The sequence below is a fragment of the Anabrus simplex genome, chromosome 3, assembly GCF_040414725.1.
Source record: "Anabrus simplex isolate iqAnaSimp1 chromosome 3, ASM4041472v1, whole genome shotgun sequence".
Taxonomy (NCBI): domain Eukaryota; kingdom Metazoa; phylum Arthropoda; class Insecta; order Orthoptera; family Tettigoniidae; genus Anabrus; species Anabrus simplex.
In genome coordinates, this window is record NC_090267.1 from 159047089 (window position 1) to 159067959 (window position 20871).

Genomic DNA, 20871 nt, shown 5'->3' on the forward strand with positions numbered 1-20871 from the left:
TGCGGTTCCTTCGTTGGCAATTATGGCTTGTCTAAGAAGAGGTTATAGCCTGAAATCGAAGTACGAATATACAAGCCACTTTTATTTTATGCATTATTTATGCAGAAATCCTTGAACGACCTGGTGAGTATCTAAGTATAAGTTACTTGCCTTCAGTGCTTGAGGTCGTGGATTTGATTTCGATCCTGGAGAATGTTCCCTCTGATTAGTGTTCAAAGAGGCTGAGTGCCCAATAATAATAATAATAATAATAATAATAATGATAATAATAATAATAATAATAATAATAATAATAATAATAATGACATATGGCCTTCAGAGAGGCCAGGTGCAGGTCTTTCGAGATGATACCGTACAGTACACCTGTGCGTCTGTGAGGATGACGCCCCACCTAAGACGAATCCAGTGTTGAAGACGGCACAGACACCCAGCCTCCGAACCAGAAGAATTAACCAATGAAGGTCAAAATCCCCAACCCGGCAAGGTATAGAACCCGGAACTCCTACAATCAAAGGCCAGCATGCTAACCATTTAGCCATGGAGCCGGACAAATCTCGTGTCCCCGTCCCGATGTGGTGCAGCTCTCTAGTCAGACACACTCCGAATGGAGGTGAGCTGCATATGGCATTTTAACCTCGTACAAGTCCTCCTGCCATTTGTAAATCACTGGCAGTACCGTGAATCGAACTGGAGCCTCTGTTGACGGCAGCTAATAGCACTAACATTTCGAAAGCGGACAATGCATAGTTGAACTTACTCTTAGAGTAATAATCACCACCATCAGCGTCAACTAGAAAAAGACCTGCAACAGGACTCTCCGGAGGCCATGCGCCATTATTACTATCATCAGCAAATTAAAACGCTATATTTTTAGTTATGAAATAGATTTAATCTAATAAAAATGTCAAAATGTTCAAATATTTTTAGAACAGTACGGTACCATTTACAAATCTTTCTTTCTTTCTTTCTTTCTTTCTTTCTTTCTTTCTTTCTTTCTTTCTTTCTTTCTTAATTTGTTTACCATCCAGGGTTGTTTTTTATTCCTCGGACTCAGAGAGGTATACTAACTCTACCGCCTCAACGACAATGTCCTGGAGCGTCAGACATCGGGTCGGGGATACAACTGGGAAGGAGGGCCTGGACCTCGCTAAGGGGACCTCACCTGCTATGCTGAACAGGGGCCTTGTGGGGGGATGGGAAGATTTGAAGGGATAGACAAGGAAAAGGAAGGGAAGCGGCCATGGCCTTAAGTTAAGTACCATCCCGGCATTTGCCTGGAGGAGAAGTGGGAAACCACGGAAAATCACCTCAAGGATGGCTGAGGTGGGAATCGAACCCACATCTACTCATTTGACCTCCGGAGGCTGAGTGGACCACTTTTCAAATGTCGTTGCAGAGCCGGGAATCACGCTAACCACTACACCCCAGAGGTGGACCACAAATCAACGAGTTAAATGGAAAGGTAAAGTAACTGTGCCATAGTGGGCAGGGCACGCTATACTGCGAGCGTGCAGAGCGAAATAGATAGTTTTGACATCTGTGTAAAAATGAAGGGACCGGGCGAGTTGGCCATGAGTGTAGAGGCGCGCGGCTGTGAGCTTGCATCCGGGAGATAGTAGGTTCGAATCCCACTATCGGCAGCCCTGGAGATGGTTTTCCGTGGTTTCCCATTTTCACACCAGGCAAATGCTGGGGCTGTACCTTAATTAAGGCCACGGCCGCTCCCTTCCAACTCCTAGGCCTTTCCTATCCCATCGTCGCCATAAGACCTATCTGTGTCGGTGCGACGTAAAGCCGCTAGCAAAAAAAAATGAAGGAAACCAACTTTATTCAGTATAATTATTATACAAGATATTTACAAGTTTGGCACATTTTTGGAAAAAATCTTATAGTGGCTTGATAACATGATAATATTTACGGTATGTATGTTTATTAAACGTGATTATTACAGTTTAAAATAAAGTCATCTGTGTGTGACATGTAATAGTTTGTTCATGTTTATATGTTATACGTGAATGTCATTAATGTATAACTTGCATTTATATATTTATGCATTTCTTTGAACATTGCATATACCGTAAATGATTTTTTACACTGTTTTGAATTTGCAAAGTTACCTTTAGCTATACACAGTGAGTAGCCAAAAGTCATAGGAAGACACTGAATGTGATGTTAATAACGAGTCACTCCTCCGCGAGCCCTCAAAACGGCAGCAATACGATGAGACATCGACTCTACAATGTGTTGGAATCGATCTGGAGGGATCTGGACCCTCGCATCTTGCACTGCTACCCACAATAACTGGTCTTGTGTAGTTGTTGCGGGGTTCATGAAGCGTACAACAGCATCCCATAAATGCTCGATTGGACTAAGATCGGGGGATCTGCAGGGCAAATCCGTGATCATAACTTCACTGGAGTGCTCCTCCAACCACCTGCGTGCCATCACAGAGCGTTGGCATGGCGCTTTGTCCTTCTGAAACATGGTATCTCCATCATGGTAATCTAGAGCCAGGAAGCGATGAAGATGGTTTGAAAGAATGTCCACATAACGTACACCCGTCAGCACTCCCTGCAGCCGGACAATGGAGCCTAATTGTGACCATGAGAAAGCCACCCAAACCGGAACTGAGCCATCTCCCGCCTGGACACAACCTTGTTGACATGCAGGATCCATAGCTTCTTGGGGCATACGTCACACTCTCACGCGCCCATCAGCTCGATATAACTGGAACCGGGATTCATCGGATCATACCACACGCCGCCAATGTTCCATGGTTAATTGCCGATGTTCGTGGGCCCATGCACGTCGTTGAGCTCTGTGTCGAGGTGTTAGGAAAGGAACACGAGTTGGTCGTCAGCTGGTGCAGTTGCCTCCTTACAGTCCTGGTAGACAGTAGTGGTGATTGAGAATTAGAAGTGTGTGTGTGTGTGGGGGGGATGTACAGACAACAATAAGTACCCGGGTTTGTGAGATATAGTGGGCAGGGGAGGGGGTATATATATCAAAACAAAACAAAATATCCAAATGTTGTTTGATGTCCTCTGAGCAAATTTCGACATAGATATGTTAAGGTTGACAGTTTACCAACTTAAGTGCTGTAATAATAGTTTTTGAGATTTTTATTTGATACTATACAATAATTGCGTGCAAACACAACTTGGCAGGACAAGTTGGTTCAAAATAACTAGTGGGCTGAGACAGGGAAGTGTTCTATCACCAATCCTGTTTACAATAGTAATGGATGACATCATGAGAACTGCAAAAGCAGCATATGGAGCAAGAGAAATGAACATGATATTATTTGCAGATGATATTGTGATTTGAGGAGAAGACGACAGGAAGGTTCAAGAACATTTGAATGTGGTGAATGGGAAGATCGAAGAATGTGGATTGAAAATAAGTGTAGAAAATAGTAAAACTCTTGTTATAACTAGAAGGGAGAAAGAAGGGAAAGGTCAGATTAGACTTGCAGACAAGCCCCTGGAAGTAGTGGAAACGTTTAAATACTGGGGAGTGAATTAATGGAGAATGCTCGACTGGATGCTGAGGTTAGTAAAAGGATTCAAGCTGGAAGTTGTTTCTATCATAGTGTAAGAAATAAGTTATGGGACAAAGATGTGCCAACGGAAGCAAAGGATACTATGTACAAGATGTATTACGTACCTATAATAACTTACGGAGCAGAAACTTGGACAATGACAAATAAGGATGAGAGTCGAATACAGGCAGCCGAAATGAAGTTCTTGAGGAGTATGATACAGAAGAGTAGAAGAGACAAAATAAGGAATGAGAAAATTCGGGAAGAAATTGGAGTGGAAAAAATAAATGATAGACTAGAGAAGAGCCGACTAAGATGGTTTGGGCACATAAAGCGAATGAGTGACGAAAGAATGCCAAAAAAGGTGATGGAAATGCAAATCCAAGGAAAGAGAGGCCGTGCACGACCACGATTGAGATGGAAGGATCCCATCCAACGCAGCATTATAGAAAGAAACCTGGACAGGGACACAGTGTTGGAGGAGTAGTGGTGGAAAGACCGAAGAAAGTGGAGAGGAACCATATTTGCCCCTACCCGGCTACAGCTGGATAAAGCGAAATGATGACGATGATGATTGTTACCGTGTTTTGGTGGTAGTTATGCATGAAAGAAGGTGCTGGGTGGTGAAGGGGTCTCAAGCTACTAAAGTGAAATTAATTTTAAAATTTAGCAAGGTTATATTTTCTTTTCAAAATTAGGTAACAACAAATAGAACAGGTACTTAGTAGCCGAAACACGATTGACAATTACATTTACATAGGTACCCCATTTGGGGCTTCAAAGAGTCAGAAACATAATTCTTGAGCCATGAGCCCAACCTTACAATGAACACCATACAACAAAGGGGCCGAAAACCCCCAAACATGCCAGAAACACCGGCTTCCAATTACATCCAAAAGCCTCCTTGAGGCAGAAACACAATTTTCAAAAAGGGCAACTTCCCCTTAAAATACAAGCCTATCATAGGCCACTCCGAACTCCACCTTTAAGCCGTCCTCAAAGGACATATACACAGGGGCAAAATACCCAATCTACTGAGGTCTGTTAAATGACAAGAAAGTTAATACATGACCTCTAAAATCACAATTTGAGAGGAGGCGAACTTGCACTCCTAATACACTTTGTCTTTAAGACCTATTTTGGCTCTAAGGCCACTGATGCAAGGGCTAATCCCATACTACAGAGGTGACTTAAGAAACTACTAACTTACATTACTGAAGAATAGGTTGCGAAAAATAAGTTCACCTCAAACAATGTGAGTGGGAGCTCGAGAGGGTTAACACTCTCTATCCCAGTATGTCGCTTTACAAGAGAATAGAAGAAAAGAGAAGTTACATTTTAGGAAAAGGTTACATAGGGGAACGCTTAGAACCTGCCCCGAAAGTTAAACTGCTGAGCTGGCAAAGAAAAAATTTATTAATCGGCCATTACCTTATTGTTGACCGCTGCCGAGGAAAGAGGCGCTTCCCGCCTCCTGCTATGTACTTAATACACTGAAAGATGGAACAGAAGTGGCTCGGAGACCCTAAAATCAGCAGTTTAAATACTCTCGCAGAAAGTTCTAGGCGTTAGGGGAAAGAAAACACCCTCCCACAAAGATTTTATTGGGTAGGACCCCGCAACAGATTCAAGTTGGGGAAAGATACATCAGATTGGTCAGAAATTAATTGAAAAAATTCGTGATTGGATACATTCAAAACAAGGGGAAGAAAGGGGTAAATATTGCCAACTTAAACAATGACAGAAAGAAATTTAACAAAGAACAAACTCCTGAAATTAAATTTTCTCCAACAAAATAGTTCTTTGACTCCGCACTAGGGTGCACTATTGTTGATCTTCAGTAGTGTCCTCTAGAAGAGAAAGTTCACACTTCTTAATACAAGCAAGACAAAAGTACGTCGAAAATGACACAGTTCACAAACTCAAAATTTTCCAGGTAGTGACATCTTCTGAGAAATTTGGTCTTAAGACCGTAGATAAAGTTCAGACTTCCTCCAGAAGAGGAGTTTCAACTGGCGCAACTTTTAAATAAACGGTGTGGAGGTGTACCGCCCGGTACAGACCTCCCCCCCCCCCCCCAAAAGTTCCTCCACGGGGTAACACAGAAGAACATAAACTTTTGTTTGAAAATAAGTTCCAAGTTTTGATGTTGATATTAAGATAACTTGCAGAAGTATTTGAGAAATTTCTTAATTCGGTTCCAAAATTTTGTTGTTGGAGGTGAAGTGAAGTCTTTAGGTTTATAGAAGTTGAATTTCTGAAGATAAGCTTTTACTACTTAAAAGTGAAGGAAAAATTTGCAATGTCCATCAGATATTGCTGTTGAATTCCCAAATGTAGTTATCTCTTATAGTAACTGTCCATGTAGTTGATGTTGATGAAGTTGGATGGCCGGACCGGCCGTTGCAGCTTGCGTCCAAAAGGAGGCCGCTCGGACCCCTTAAGTACCCTGAGATACCGCTCGCCCGCACTATGAGGGGAGCAGAGGTGTTGAAGCACGCCGCGCCCGCGGTGAACATATACAGGCTGCGGGCAAGTAGCAGGTCGTGCGCCGCACATCAGCCTTGGCCGGGAGGAGAGCTCCGGCTCGCCGTGCACATGTCGTCCTCGCTGGAGAGGAGGGGGCCCATCCCCCTCCCCAGTTGCTGCACGGCGCTGCGCGGCTGCGGGGGCACTGAAACATTAAGGCTAGGCGGCAGAATTGTGTTGGACCATCGTCTTTTTGAAGGCACAGGCATTATGGAGAGGTTGAGGGGCCAGCGGCGTGTAGATATCCGTGGCATTTAATCTTATGAAGCCACAGTGTAAGGTGGAGCAGGAGACGGGAGCGTGGTAATGGCCGTGGCAAGAACAGGATGGCAGTTTAACGGATCGGGGCGGGTTTTACAAAAGGCTTACATCTAAAACCAAAATATTATAGAAGGGGCAGAATGCCATAAAAGTGAAACTCAAAAAAAATATAACCTTCATATCCTTTCAAAATAATATGAAGCAAGTTAACACAAAATTACACCGGTTTCACCTGGGACAGGTGTACCCTAAATATCCTCTCGGTGGCTGGATTACTTAACAATAAGGTAACCGGCGTAAGAAAATCGAGAATGATACAAGGCCCATGAAATCTGGGGGCAAGCTTGCCCGCGGGAACAAAATTTTTGACCATAACCTGGTCACCTACCTTCAAAGGGGTGGGTCTCCGTCCACGATCATACCTTTCCCTAACCTTTTCATGAGACACTTTAAGATTAGCTTTAGCCTTCTTCCAAAGATCTTTAATGTTGTCCGGATCTATTATCTCGGGTAGAATGTCATTCAGAGACCAGAGGTTAGAGAGCGGCGAGTTGGGAACAAACTTGAACATTAAAGAAGCTGGAGTGAACTTGTGAGATTCATGAACCGCTGAATTCAAAGCAAAAGCTATCCAATGCAGGGACGTGTCCCACCTGGAAGGATCTTCATGATGATAGGCAATGAGTGCGGACCTGAGATTACGGTTAACCCGTTCAGCCAGAGATGGTTGAGGGTAATAAGCAGAAGTAGTTACATGAGAGATGGATAAGTCAAAACAGAATTTACGAAATAAATTAGATGTAAAAGCCTTAGCATTATCGGAAACTATGTATTGACAAGGACCAAAAGAAGCAAAGATAGTATTAAGACAAGAAATGGTGGACTGAGCGGTAGCCAGCTTAGTCGGAAATAACCAGGAAAATCTAGTAAAAGCATCTACACATACAAAGATGAACTTGTTGGCATTCCCCTTTGACTGGGGGAAGGGTCCCACATAATCAATATACAGGCGCTCCATGGGGCGCGACGCTTGATGAGAAGACAAAAGACCTACCTTAGTGGACATGGTCGGTTTACTAAGCAAACAGGATTTACATGCCTTTACTAATTCACGGATTTCACCGTCCATACCTTTCCAGATGAACATTTCACGAATCTTCTCACGAGTTTTAAAGATACCAAGATGCCCTCCTAATGGGGTCTCATGATAATACTTGAAGATCATAGGTACAAGAACCGCTGGAACAACAACTTTCATCATCTTATCATGCCTCGAAGGGCAACATAGAACTCCATTCCTCAGAACATAAGGGACAACATGTTCCCCAGAAGAAAGGGTTTCCATTATCGGAGCCAGCGTCGGATCTTCACGTTGGTATTTCTCGATATCCCTAAACAGCATGGGAACATCTGTTAGGATGGCATTAACCTCAGATAGCATGGACTCGGGAGGTGATGGACTGTCGACCTGTTCATGCTTCTCAACGTCGTCTGAAAACATACGGCTGAGTCCATCAGCGACAACATTTTCGGTACCTCGGATATGCCTGACATTGAATTGGAAGGCAGAAATACGGATGGCCCAACGGGCTATACGACCAGTACGACGCGGCCTACCTAAGACCCAGCTTAATGCTTGATTATCTGTCTCCAGGTCGAATTTGACATGTTCCAGATAGAGACGGAACTTTTCTAAGGCAAATAAGACTGCCAAACCTTCGAGCTCATAGATGGAATACTTGGCTTCTTGAGCCGATAGAGTCCTAGATGCATAGGCGATGGGTCGCCTCCCTAGTTCAGTCTCTTGAAGAAGGACTGCCGCTACCGCCGACGACGACGCGTCCGTTTGGACGATGAATTTCTTTGAGAAATCAGGCATGGCAAGGACAGGGGCATTACAGAGAGCTAATTTCAGATCTTCAAAAGCGGCTTGTTGAGAAGGTCCCCACTCGAATTTGATGCCTTTCCTACGAAGAAGGTTCAATGGCGCCGCTCTATTAGCAAAGTTAGGAATGAACTTTCTGAAGAAATTCACCATACCAATGAACCTGGCGATACCTTTAATGTCCTTGGGAGGTTTAAAATCACGGATGGCCTGTGTTCTAGAATGATCGACTGCTACACCATCAGGTGACACAATATGCCCTAGGAATGACATAGAGGGCTTAGCAAAAGCGACCTTGGACAACTTGACAGTTAACCCAGCCTTACGAAGGCGATTCAGAACTTCTCGCAGATGATCTAGATGTTCTTCGAAGGTCTCCGAAAACACGACGACATCATCCAAGTAGTGATATAAGTACTCAAATTTGATGTCGGAGAAGACCCTATCTAGTAGCCTAGTGAGTACAGCTGCTCCCGTGGGGAGCCCGAAAGGTACGCGGTTGTATTCATATAAATTCCAGTCCGTGGCAAACGCTGTAAGGTGTTTAGACTCTTCAGCAAGGGGAATTTGATTATAGGCCTGATTCAAGTCCAAGATAGTAAAGAACTTGGCCTTACGAAACCATGAAAAGCAAGAATGAAGGTCGGGAAGGGGCACAGATTGTAACACCACCTTCCGATTGAGAGCCCTGTAGTCAATTACAGGCCTGAAGCCCCCTTGGGGTTTCGGGACTAGAAAAATAGGCGAAGAATACGCTGACTTAGAGGGCCTAATAATACCATCCTTCAACATCTGATCGATGATTTCTTTCAGAGCCTTCATTTTAGGTGGAGATAGCCTATACGGTGGAAAACGGACAGGAATCGAATCCGTGACCTCAATTTTGTATTCGATCAGGTCAGTAACGCCAAGAGTATCAGAGAATACCTCGGGAAACGACTGACACAGTTTGCGAATACTATCAGCCTGCTCCTCAGGTAGATGTCTAAGGTCTAACAACATCTCATCCTGGGTAGGCGAAATAGAAGAACATGACACAGAATTACACTTTAATAGTGGAATTTTACAACTAGAAGCAAATTTCAATGTGCACGACCTAGACTGGAGGTCGAGCACAAGACCAGTGTGAGAAATAAAGTCAGCTCCCAATATAATGGGGCAAGACAATTGCTTGGCCACAAACAATTTAATTTTCCATGTAAATTTAAAAATACGAATTTTGACCAGTAAGGAACCTAGAATTTCTAATGGAGATGTATTAGCAGAAACACATTTCACAGGAGAAGAGTCATAGACAGGTAGGTTACAAACAGACTTCAATTTCGAGTACCATTCAGCCGAAATAATGGAACAAACACTGCCTGAATCTAATAGAGCTGTTATAGGTTCGTTATTTACCTCAATCTTAAGGAAAGGAACAGGTGCGGGGGTATCCGCCGCAATCTTAAGACACTCTTTGGGGCATTCAAAGGACAGATTAGCAGATTGAACGTTCCCAGAATTTTCGATCTGCTTACCAGGGGCTGAGCCTCGGGAAGATGAATTAGTTGACTCAGCCGAAGCCACTAGTCACTTTTGATTGTTGTTGGAAGTTACCCCAGAAGTTGAGCAGGAGGGGGTGCTATTCGAATTGGGACAATTCTTGGCGATATGTGAGAAAGCCCCACATTTAAAACAGCCTTGTGATGAACCAGCTCCATTATTTGCCCTACTAGACTTGATCAGAGGACACTTATTGCGCAGGTGGTCAGGCGCCCCGCACGCATAACATTTACGGGGATTGACTGGTCGGCGAGGTGGAGGCCGAGTGTTACTAAAGGAAGGCGGGGGTTCTTTCGCGACACGCAAGGAATCGGCGTATCTAACTCCTTCCGCCGAGACGGCCAACGCTTCAAGTTCCGAGAAGGTTTGCGGGCACGCCGCGAAACACAAATATGACCTATAGGGAGGTGAAATTCCCTCTACAATAGCCTGCACAATCTGATCTTCAGGAAAATGAAGGGCAAACACCCTAGTATAAAACTTAATGTCCTGTATGAAATCAGCCAAGTTTTCATCCAAGCGCTGTACCCGATAATAGTATTTCTGAATCAGAGATGACCTCGCGCGGGCAGGAATGAAATTTGCAAGCAAGTGTGCGTGAAAATCTTCAATAGATGACTGTTCAGCAATAGCTCTTACTATTTTATCTGAGAGAACACCAATAGCATAAGGATAGATTATTTGTAAAATTTGACAAGGGGAAAGAGAAAACACAAGGGCGTGATCCTGAAATTCAACTAAAAATCTTAAAAATGAAATAACTTCACTGGTGGTGTTGACAGAAAACTTAGAGATACCTCTTAGCAACATTGCCAATGGATGAGGCAAGCTGCTAAACCCGGGTGACATAGTAGGTAGAGGTTTCAGGGGCAAAGAAGTTAATTCAGCACGGATGTTACTCAACGATGCACGGCGTTCAGACTCGTTGTCCAATGGGGCAGAAATAGTTTGAGCAGTGGGGGTTTTCCTATTTACTTCTCCCTTAGGAGACTCTTCCTCACTACCTACATTCACTATGGTGGGTTGATCAGATTTGGGAGGAATTTCCCCAGTTAACAATTGAGTGACTTTACTAGACAATTCAGAAATAGTTTCAAGGAGCGTATTAGCTTCCTTCCTCTGAACGTCATTCACCTTTAGAGACAACAGATCATTAACTCTATTTGAAAAATGATATAGCCTGCCTTGCACACGCTTAATTTGATTAGGAGACGGATCATTTTCATCAAAGAAACTAACGACCGATGCTAGCCCAGTAATGTTCTCGACGATCGTGGAAAGAGAGTCATCAATTTCTTTCTCTCCCAAATTGGGGATGGAAATGGGCAAATCAAGGGAGTCTCTAAGCTTGTTAGTGTCGATAGCAACCGTGCCTCCAGATTGCACGTTTCTAATAGTTAATTCGTAGATCAACTCCTCTTTGCGCAAGTAGTTAAGGAGGAGAACATCACGAGGGCCGGGCATGATAACAGAAAAATTTTGAAAAACCTCAATAAAAAATTTCCAGCAACTGAGAAAATGGTTAGAGTTCGGATCAAAAAAGCTTAGCCGTCAAAAGGGGCTAAATTGAGACCCATTCAACCACGCTCTGCTACCACTTGTTACCGTGTTTTGGTGGTAGTTATGCATGAAAGAAGGTGCTGGGTGGTGAAGGGGTCTCAAGCTACTAAAGTGAAATTAATTTTAAAATTTAGCAAGGTTATATTTTCTTTTCAAAATTAGGTAACAATAAATAGAACAGGTACTTAGTAGCCGAAACACGATTGACAATTACATTTACATAGGTACCCCATTTGGGGCTTCAAAGAGTCAGAAACATAATTCTTGAGCCATGAGCCCAACCTTACAATGAACACCATACAACAAAGGGGCCGAAAACCCCCAAACATGCCAGAAACACCGGCTTCCAATTACATCCAAAAGCCTCCTTGAGGCAGAAACACAATTTTCAAAAAGGGCAACTTCCCCTTAAAATACAAGCCTATCATAGGCCACTCCGAACTCCACCTTTAAGCCGTCCTCAAAGGACATATACACAGGGGCAAAATACCCAATCTACTGAGGTCTGTTAAATGACAAGAAAGTTAATACATGACCTCTAAAATCACAATTTGAGAGGAGGCGAACTTGCACTCCTAATACACTTTGTCTTTAAGACCTATTTTGGCTCTAAGGCCACTGATGCAAGGACTAATCCCATACTACAGAGGTGACTTAAGAAACTACTAACTTACATTACTGAAGAATAGGTTGCGAAAAATAAGTTCACCTCAAACAATGTGAGTGGGAGCTCGAGAGGGTTAACACTCTCTATCCCAGTATGTCGCTTTACAAGAGAATAGAAGAAAAGAGAAGTTACATTTTAGGAAAAGGTTACATAGGGGAACGCTTAGAACCTGCCCCGAAAGTTAAACTGCTGAGCTGGCAAAGAAAAAATTTATTAATCGGCCATTACCTTATTGTTGACCGCTGCCGAGGAAAGAGGCGCTTCCCGCCTCCTGCTATGTACTTAATACACTGAAAGATGGAACAGAAGTGGCTCGGAGACCCTAAAATCAGCAGTTTAAATACTCTCGCAGAAAGTTCTAGGCGTTAGGGGAAAGAAAACACCCTCCCACAAAGATTTTATTGGGTAGGACCCCGCAACAGATTCAAGTTGGGGAAAGATACATCAGATTGGTCAGAAATTAATTGAAAAAATTCGTGATTGGATACATTCAAAACAAGGGGGAAGAAAGGGGTAAATATTGCCAACTTAAACAATGACAGAAAGAAATTTAACAAAGAACAAACTCCTGAAATTAAATTTTCTCCAACAAAATAGTTCTTTGACTCCGCACTAGGGTGCACTATTGTTGATCTTCAGTAGTGTCCTCTAGAAGAGAAAGTTCACACTTCTTAATACAAGCAAGACAAAAGTACGTCGAAAATGACACAGTTCACAAACTCAAAATTTTCCAGGTAGTGACATCTTCTGAGAAATTTGGAAATTAAGACCGTAGATAAAGTTCAGACTTCCTCCAGAAGAGGAGTTTCAACTGGCGCAACTTTTAAATAAACGGTGTGGAGGTGTACCGCCCGGTACAATGATGATGACTATACAATAAATCATTCGACAAAGGAACAATAATTACAGTTATATTACAATTAAATAGACCCCCCACGGCAATTAACGCCCTTAAAAGGTCTTTGGCCTGCCCAGCGACACCTGCTCAGCCCAAAGGCCTGCAGATTACGAGGGGCCATGTGGTCAGTACGACGCATCCTCTCGGCCGTTATTCTGGGCTTTAGAGACCGGGACAATTAAATAGAAGGACGGCGTAATTATACAATTACAAATCATATAGTATTTGACTACACACTAAGAAACTAACAGACACTAAAGAGACTGTCAGACTGACGAATGCGCGCCGCAAGTGGGTGAATCATACCTCAGTGTCCATGACCTTGGTCAAAAAATATCCCCCCGCTTCCCCTTTCTCGAAACACATGCAAAGTCTCCACTACCTGATGTGGCGCTATACAAATCGGTTAGCCGTGATGAACGACATTTTGTGCGGATTTCCGATTTAAAAAGATGTTAATTAAAGGAAATAAAGGAAAGAATTAGCTGATAACGGGGCTTGTACACATTGCTTTTTTAAAATAAATCTTAGTTTCGGCCGGCTGAAGTGGAGTAAAAATGTAATGTTTTCTCCATAAAGTGCATGGGGAGGGGACCCCCCTAATCGCCGCTACTGCTGGTAGAAATGGGTTCCCGACAGTGGCGACTCCTGACTTTTGGTTTAGGGGATGTAACCGAAAAAATCGCAAGAATCAATGCGAACAGACCTTCATTCCAAATACATGCTTTAAGAGAAAACAACAAACAAGGCCAACAGAAAAGTTTATTTAAGATTTCACATCCACTAATGCAGTGATCCGTTTCATAAATATTTCTGTTGAAAAGACGAACACACGACTTAAGTTGTGTAGTTATATTCAGAGTTGGACGCGGTTGTCCTTCATTTATAATTTTGCTCTTCCCCGTAAAATAAAGTATATTAAATGGTACACTTAATAATCGTTCGATTTCACAATGGTTAGAACTCAATTCGTATTTCGCGGTAGAAACACGTGACCCTGGCGCTCCTACATCCATATCTGCTGAACTACTCTCTGATCGGTGTGATGCCATTTCAAAACCGCATCATTCCTGCATTTTCTTTGTTTGATATTTACATTTTTTTTTTCAAGTTGCTTTACGTCGCACTGAAACAGTTACGTCTTATGGCAACGATGGGACAGGAAAGGGCTAGGAATGGAAAGAAAGCTGCCGTGGCCTTAATTAAGGTACAGCCCCAGCATTTGCCTGGTGTGAAAATGGGAAACCACGGAAAACCATTTTGGGGGCTGCCGACAGTGGGGTTCGAACCCACTATCTCCCGAATACTGGATACTGGCCGCACTTAAGCGACTGCAGCTATCGAGCTCGGTGATATTTACATTACAAGCACACGAAGCTGAAACATTTTTTTTACTACAACACACATTTGTCATATATCATCATTTCTAGCACAAGCAAGAACTCCACTATTTCACGAAATAGCAAATAAATCCCGGCCACACGCGATAACATGAGTCCAGCCCCTGCGATCTAACTATGGCTCCACGCCGAATACTTATGAACGAACCCGAGAGTTATCGAGATGTAAGTGTGGTTTTAACGCCGGCTACTCCTCATATTACGGCGGTCAGTTCAAATTGTCTAAATTCTCACTCGTCAACAAGCAACAGTGACGAATATCGCAAAATATCAAACAAGGCAAGAAATTTAAAATTACAAATATCACAAAAAGCAGGCTCAGACACAGGCAAGAAATTTTAAAATGACAAATATCACAAAAAGCAGGCACAAACACAGGCAAGAAATTTTAAAATGACAAATATCACAAAAAGAAGGCTCAAACACAGGCAATAAATTTTAAAATGACCATACAAACATACCTGACGAACTTGACGATGCTGCTTCCTGGACTTCTAGATTATCACCTCGGTGTCCTTGGTTCGATCACAAAAGTTTCTTGCGATAGTCTGAACACGTAACATTTTTATTATAATACTGCTAATTACACTAGGCCCTACACTCGAAAATAAAACACTTATCTTACAGCAAACAACGCTACACACTAAAAGTTATTATACTATATACACGAGACTGGGGACAGTTAGTTTCCCTGAAGTAAGGAAACAACGATATTCTGTGCCGTCAGGTTTCCTCATAGCTGAACACCTCTTTTCATTTTTTACCTTTTAGTGGAAAGCAATCTCTTCTGTGACATTATGCATCTTTTGCTTGACAGAGGTACCGATTTGCCTCTCCTCAAGGTTTCGCAGCTTTCATTAGAAGGAGCAGCAACTAGGGTCGCTTTTAGTGATGTCATATGGCGTTTAAGAACTATGATTTCACTTTCTGATTTTATTCCTCTAATTAACTGAGTGAACTATTCTGTTAGTTTCTCTTTTAAGTCTCCAAAGTTAGAGCAGATTGCTTATTTCCATTCTTCGCGAGCTCTTCTATAATTTTGTCTTTCTCAGTGGCACAGTGTTCATCTGTATGAACGAATCAGTCATCCTCACTGTTTCTGTCGCCATTATCATCATGCAGGGAACTGGACACTTTATTCTAGCTAATTCTAAGCAAGACCAACTCCAATTGGAGTTGGTTATGTTCTAAGCAAGCAAATCTACGGATATGGGTGCACATATTCCATTTTATGCTGGAATCAACACAGGTGCAGGTGTATTGATGAATGAAGGCACTACATTTCTCGCAAACTAATATGCAGTTGCAGTTACAAACATTTTCTTGCACGAAAAAGTTCTCCTTGACATCAGAAGGTGAAGGAATTACCCAACCATTTGCTTCCTTAATTAATTAACCGTCCTGAATTTACCTGAAAACCTAATTTGTGTCTACTTCTGAGATGTTTAAGTTTACTCGTTACTTTTCCCTTTGCAAGTACCACCAACTGATCAAACAAATATCTGACAAAGGTCATAAAAGCATGAATTGCTTGACATTTTTACTATATATATACTTTAGTGTCCTATGCATTCTTTCGATGTGCATATTAGTGTTCAGGCCACTGTTTATTTTGTAACAATAAGTCCATGACTTTTACATTTTTCAGATAATTTTTCCGAAAATATATGGCAAATTAAGTTGTTTCATTACAGCTGAAATCATGATTTCAAAAGCTGTGATGTCTCCTTCCTGCATTAAGGTTCTAATAAATTTGTATACCTCAGCATGCTTTTCCTTTCCTTTCACTTTTGAAATGTTCTTCCCCCAAGCCCAGTCTACATGCCAGGAACAGAAGAGTGGCATTTCTGGTTGCTCCATTGTTGAAATCCATGCCATGAAGAAAGATTCTGCCATATCCAGACATAAAAATTTTAGGAGTTAATTTTTCAACCTCTTTTCTTACACACTCGACAAAAGAGTTGAATTAAGACGAATTATTAGTAATTTCGGTAAGATGGTGATGGGGCTCCCGATGTGCACAGCCAATGCAGGGGTGGAATTAATGTGTGGGGAGGATTTGGAACCTGAGTGTGTGAAAAGAATATTTAGATATTGGATGAATTTGAAAAGACAGGACGGTGGGAGGGTATTACAGGCCGCGTACGAACAACAACGGAAGAGTATGTACGGTATAAGGGATGCTGGCTAGATAAAATTAAGGGATACTTGGAGATGATAGGCCTGGGGTACATGTGGGAAGAAGTGTGGGCAAAGACTGAAGCTAGAGGGATGAAGGTACTGGTAAGGAGGATTAGAGATTTGGGTAGACAGAAATTTTTGGCCGAAAGTAGATTAAAAAGTGTCCTTAGTGTTTTTAATAAAGTTGAGGAAGTAACGGGGGTAAATATTAGATACGTTGATAGGCTGAGAGGGAGAAGGTTGGTATAGTGGTTGTTGGGATACATAAAAATAGGGGGTGGCTAAAAGGTAGAGATAAGGCAGTATGTATACTTTGTGGGGCGAGAACGATGATTTTCACTTATCAGGTAAGTGTGAAGAAACGAGTAAGATTAGAAATCGTTTACTGAGTGCCAAAGATCGGAAAATTTTAGGTAAAGGGGATGAGCAGGGTATTATAAGGTGGATTATTAAGGAATGGGAAAACAGAGAATAACTGAACAGGTATTTATGCGCGGTAGAAATTCTTGTGTGAAAAAAATGGAAGAGGAAGGGGCATAGGACAGGATGAAATGAGAAGTGGTTAAGAGTATGAGGATAATCAGTCGATGGAGTTTGTTGGAAAATTTAGAAGCTAGTGAAGTGTGGGTGATATGGATATAGTGAAGTAGTTTGAATTCGAGATTGGAGGCTAAGTAAGACCAAGTGATAACAAAGGTCGTTTAGGTGGCGAGGTAGTTGAGTGAGTAAATGTTATGGTATCTTGGAAATGTAGATGCCTTAACGATTGCGATACTGAGGATTGTACGCAATTGTTGTCATTTGGTTTACTTGAATACAAAGGAATTAGGTCATGGAACAAAGAATGCGGAGTAAGCTGTAGTGATTACAAGGGAGTGAGCCGAAAATGTTGTAAAGTACAGTCAGCGGTTCTTGCAGCATAATCTGTTGTGAAGGTCATGTGGAGTGTAAAGTCATTTGGTGAATGTAAAATCAAAGTAGGGCCAGATTAGTTGTTTTGAGATAGATTTTTGTTTATTATTATTATTATTATTATTATTATTATTATTATTATTATTATTATTATTATTATTATTATTATTATTATTGGTACTTGGTTGTATACATTAGGGCATGTGCTGTTTTTCTCACTATTCACGCATGGTAGGAGCTGGTAAGGAATGATGAGCAAGGGAGAGTAGGACATACCCATAGGAAGACGGGGTGGGACGGGCCCACTCCAAATAAGTAAAAGATGAGAGAAATGTGAGAGGCGGGATATGGGAGGAGAGCGGCTCCAGTTTCACGTGGTAGGCCGCAATGGAATGGTGAGAGAAACGCATTGCCATCTGGTAGGATTGTTGGGGTCTTCCTTAGGGCCCACAGATAGAGCCGGTCGTGTCATCATCGGGAGGGCGGCCTTCTTCTCACCAGGGGTGATGACACGGCCGGACAGTAGCAGTAGTCAGCAATATTATTTCTTGCTTTATTTTATTATCCTTTATTGTTCATTTTATTTTGTGTCTTAATATTAAGTGGAGACGATGGGCGTGGCATGAGGGACTGAGGACGACTGCCGTAGTGATTCTACCTTGGGAGTGTCGCGTTTGCGGAGTATCCAATGAACCTCATGGCATGCCCAGGGAATCCGGTATTTCTTTTCTTTTCCTTTGTCGTGAGTTGTCCATGTGAGCATGTATCGGGGCAAATTCCCCTGTTATGTTCAATAAATATCAATAAATATCTATCTCTTACACACTCAAAAATATAGAAATAATATAATGATCAGTTCTATTAGATATGAGAAAACCGCACGGGAAGCCTGTCTCATATCGTCTACAACAAGAAGTGTGGTCAGTTCGAAACCATAACTATTCATTCCGTGAGTCTCATAGATACAAATACAGTCGTTTCCATACTTCTTCAAGATTTCTCGCTGCTTACTGTTCATGATAATTAATTCAAAATCACTTGCCATTAATCTTAGGTGTTTTTCATTCACTGTATCTTGGGTTTATAATACAGAACACATGGATTATCAATAGCATTTACTCATTTGTCCAAGCTTCAACGCTAGTACCGTCATAACTGTGTCTAAGGACGAGGAAGATAAGTTGAAGGAGTGTTCAATGTTGTACAAGTCTTTCTTTTTTAAGAGGCGAATCTGATCTAGTTTAGAGTAAGAAAGTGAGTCGCGTACCTTGTCTAGTATGGCATCAAACGAAATTTTGTTGGCGATGTCTGTAGCCGAGCTTCTTGTTTCCATTTCTCTTAGACTCAGGTGAGCTACATCATTTTCATGTCCTACATGTGTTGGTATATAATCAACTCTACAGGTTCCATCCTCAAACTCAAGTACCTGCAAACCTGAAGGGTGATTTCCATTTATTTTTGTTTCTTCCTTGAGTTTAAATATGTCTAATCCTTGTACTTTCAGAAGAGTAATGTCCTGAACGATGACACGTATAATGTATGTATGTTAGGTATTCAGCCCGAAGGCTGGTTTGATCCTCCACAGCTCCGCCAACAGCTGCCATAAACAGCCTAGCGTCACTGAAGAGCAATACTATGGAAATGAGGAGCGAGGTAGTTTCCCATTGCTTTCCTCATTGAGCCAGAAGTTGCTATTACATATCAGTCTGCCAAGCCCACTGAAATACATGCATCAACTGACCCTATGAGCGATATTTTCACACCATTCATAATAGGGTCTGGCTACATAAGGAATGGTATTACTAGCATCGCTCATACCTCAGTCACTTTCATATTGTCAAAGCCAACGATGAGACTGAGACAGGGCAATGAAAGTAACAAATCTATTCTAGCTCATACCAGAAGACATAGTGCACTATAAACACTATATCTCGCCTGCAAAGGCTTGCCCGGTATAATAATGTCTAGTAACAATGTCAGCGCCATGGTGCGAACCACGCTTTTTAACGTATTTAGCCAAGGCTTACTTCTCGGTTTTTCCTTCCACTATAGAAAATCTTGCAACGCAGGAAACTCGTTACGTTCCAACTTAACGGAAATACAATGTTCTGTTTCTAAGTGTTCATGAAAACTTTTCTTCACAGCGGTTGTAAAACTGCACAATGCACATTGTAACCTCTTCTCATTAAGATAAACAGCCCCGTGAAATTGCCGTTCATGCTGTTTAAAAACGTACTGTTTATTGAACAGTTTGTCGCAACTTTCACACCTATAAGCATATGTTTTCTTGCTGTTTTTAAGGCGAGCTATAATATCACCTAATTTGTCTGGATGTAATTTTGACATGTGTTTCCTAAGATTTTTGTTATAATCGTAACCGTTTCCACATTCCGAAGAGATATATGAGTTTCGCATTTTTAAAATGATTGTACGAACCGCATAACTTCCGATACGTATTGTACCCGGATGAGATGGGCCCTAGATATCATGATTTGATTAAAATAAATGCAGACATATGGGAATATTAAATTATGTACAGTGTCAGTTTGGTGTGGAAAGAAGAATTTCAACATAGCCAGACGTGGTCGCGACAATCCGTCGAAACAGTTAAGCCTATCATTCTGAGGAGAATATTTCTTGGTCAGAAAGTTAAGAGGATTAAATCTAGAGCTCACAACAACAGAAGTAAAAGAAGTGAAGTGAAAGAGCATTTATTTCTGAACAAAAGCGAGGCCAGGTGCATCACCGATACGGAAAATATGACCTACGAGGATTTCCAACGCCTCGAGGCATTTTGTTGTCAGATTGCAAGGAAGCGAATATTGAACTAACCGCTGCGGTGGTAGCCATTGACAAAATTTATCAGAGGTTCGCAGATGCACCAACGTAAGAGAAACCGAGATGAATTCCAGTTAGCTTCTCCGATAAAAGTAATTAAATTATTACAACTACAAAATTTCACAGAGGGGATTTTTGTGATATCATCCCAATGTTGATTAATTGTAATTGTAATAAATTAAAGTAAAGAATTCTTGGAAATGACCCACGCGTACTCGCCATTGGTCAAGACAATCAAGCCATCAGGGACGCCGACTTAGCGCGCGAAACGTGGAGGACAGAAATCAAGTGATATCTTCGTGATCGCCGAACGATATGAGTTCAGAATACGACACGTGAATGTGTATCGCCAGGTTAAGTGGGATAAATTAAGAGATCCAAATCCACCTGCAAATACCGATTTAGGATAACCAACCCCCCTCCCTCTGGTATGACCACGGGTGACCCCGGCGTGAAACCATATCGTCCATAAATAACTTGCAGTTGGACTTCACATCACCAGTTGTTACCAGTCACCAATTGTTACCAGTCGAGCTTCACATCAACCAGTCGTTTGAAATAATTTGATACGCTGACACGGTGACTCCGTAACTCAGTACCAGAAAACGCATTATAGATTCTGTTAGAGAGGAAAGTACGTTAGTAGTCATGAAGGTG